The sequence below is a fragment of the Chiloscyllium plagiosum genome, chromosome 12, assembly GCF_004010195.1.
Source record: "Chiloscyllium plagiosum isolate BGI_BamShark_2017 chromosome 12, ASM401019v2, whole genome shotgun sequence".
Classification (NCBI taxonomy): Eukaryota; Metazoa; Chordata; class Chondrichthyes; order Orectolobiformes; family Hemiscylliidae; genus Chiloscyllium; species Chiloscyllium plagiosum.
In genome coordinates, this window is record NC_057721.1 from 49579145 (window position 1) to 49581831 (window position 2687).

Consider the following 2687-nt stretch of genomic DNA (forward strand, 5'->3'; position numbering starts at 1 on the left):
TGTAATGCTATCCCTTATCAAAAACGCCACTCCCCCATCTCTCTTGCCTCCCTTTCTATCCTTCCTGTAACATTTGTATCCTGGAACATTCAGTTGCCAGTCTTGCCCATCCCTGAGCCATGTTTCTGTAATTGCTATGCTATCCCAGTTCCATGTTCCTAACCATACCCTGAGTTCGTCTGCCTTCCCTGTTAGGCCCCTTGCATTGAAATAAATGCAGTTTAATTTATTAGTCCTACCTTGTCCCTGCCTGCCCTGACTGTTTGACTCGCTTCTGTTCTCAACTGTACCAGTATAGATTGACCTCTTTCCTCACGTTCTCCCTGGATCCAATCCCCCCCACTTTACTAGTTTAAATCCTCCCTAGCAGCTCTAGCAATTTCCCTGCCAGTATATTAGTCCCCTTCCAATTTAGGTGCAATCCATCCTTCTTGTACAGGTCACTTCTACCCCAAAAGAGATTCCAATGATCCAAAAATGTGAATCCTTCTCCCATACACCAGCTCCTCAGCCATGCATTCATCTGCTCTATCCTCCTATTCCTGCCCTCACTAGCTCGTAGCACTGGGAGTAATCCAGATATTACTACTCTCGAGGACCTCCTTTTTAAACTTCTGCCTAACTCTCTGTAATCTCCCTTCAGAATCTCAACCTTTTCCCTTCTGATGTCATTGGTTCCAATGTGGACAATGACCTCTTTTGGCCCCTCTCTACCGTGAGAACATTCTGCACCCTCTCTGAGACATCCTTGCACCATGGAAGCAACACATCATTCTGATTTTTCGCTGCTGGCCACAAGAACGTCTGTTCATACCTCGGACTAGAGAATCCCCGAACACAATTGATCTCTTAGAACCCGACGTACCCCTTGTTGCATTAGAGCCAGTCTCAATACCAGAAATGTGGCTGTTCATGCTACGTTTCCCTGAGAATCCATCACCCCCTACATTTTCCAAAACAGTATACCTGTTTGAAATGGGTATAGCCATAAAAGACTCCTGCACTAGGTGCCTACCTCTCTTACCTTTCCTGGAGTTAACCCATCATTGTGACTGTATCTGAGACTTTTCCCCCCTTCCTATAACTGCCATCCATCACATACTGTTGCTGTTGCAAATTCCTCAGTGCTTGTAACTGTCTGTCTAACTGAACCATTTGATCTGATAAGATTCGCAACCAACAGCATTTATGGCAGATATAATACTTGGACCAACGCTGCCTGATTGACCGACACGGTTAACGTTCACTGTGTGAAGTAATAAGCAAAAGCCCGGGCAACCTGTTCAGTTGAATGCAAAACAAAATCTACGTCCCCATTCAAACAAGAGCAGGCAGACAAGTGGTAAATGGAATTTAATCTGGAGAACCATGAATCCTGGGGAGCACAGACAAAGTGAGGGGAAAACATAGTAAATGAGAAATGTAGTGAAATACAAGGATCTTGTTCAATTGTATCTGCTGATTCCTAGTGAGTAGCAGGCCAGATAGACAAGGTGGTTCAAAAGCCAGGCAGAAATCTTTCATTATGAATCAGGGGTAAATGTAGAGTAATAGGGTAGCGGAATAGGTTTGGGTGGGATACCCTTCAGAGGGTTAATGTGGAATCGTTGGGCCGAAGTGCCTGTTTCCACACTGTAGGGATTCTATTTAAAAAATTATGAGCTAAGGTATAATTAGATCTAAAGAACAACTTAAAGAACAGCAAGAATGCTGTGTCCAGTCTGATCACCAATTTACAGTGTGCAATCACACTAGAGAATGTTAGAGCAGCACCTGATGAAGGGCTTTTGCCTGAAACGTCGATTTTCCTGCTCCTCGGATGCTGCCTGACCTGCCGTACTTTTCCAGCACCACTCTAATCTAAAAAATGTCAGAGCAGCACCAATCCCTATGGCACTCCACTGGTCACAGGCCTCCAGTCTGAAAACCAACCCTCCACCGCCACCCTCTGTCTTCTACCTTTGAGCCAGTTCTGTATTCAAATGACTAGTTCTTCCTGTATTCCATGAGATCTAACCTTGCTAACCAGTCTCCCATGGGTAACCTTGTCGAACGCCTTACTGAAGTCCACATAGATCACATATGCCCTGCCCTCATCAATCCTCTTTGTTACTTCCTCAAAAAACTCAATCAAATTTGTGAGACATGATTTCCAAATACATGTACATTCTGTCCTTCAGGATTCCCTCCAACAACTTGCCCACCACCGAGGTCAGAATCACCGGTCTATAGTTCCCTGGCTTGTCCTTACCACCCTTCTTGAACAGTGGCACCACGTTAGCCAATCTCCAGTCTTCTGGCACCTCACCTATGACTATTGATTATACAAATATCTCAGCAAGAGGCCCAGCAATCACTTCTCTAGCTTCCCACAGAGTTCTGGGGTACACCTACCTGATCCTCTACTTTTTGTCATTTACATAAATGACTTGGATACGAGCATAAGAGGTACAGTTAGTAAGTTTGTAGATGATACCAAAATTGGAGGTATAGTGGACAGCGAAGAGGGTTACCTCAGATTACAACAGGATCTGGACCACATGGACCAATGGGCTGAGAAGTGGCAGATGGAGTTTAATTCAGATAAATGCTGCATTTTGGGTAAGCAAATCTTAGCAGGACTTATACACTTAATGGTAAGGTCCTAGGGAGTGTTGCTGAACAAAGAGACCTTGGAGTGCAGGTTC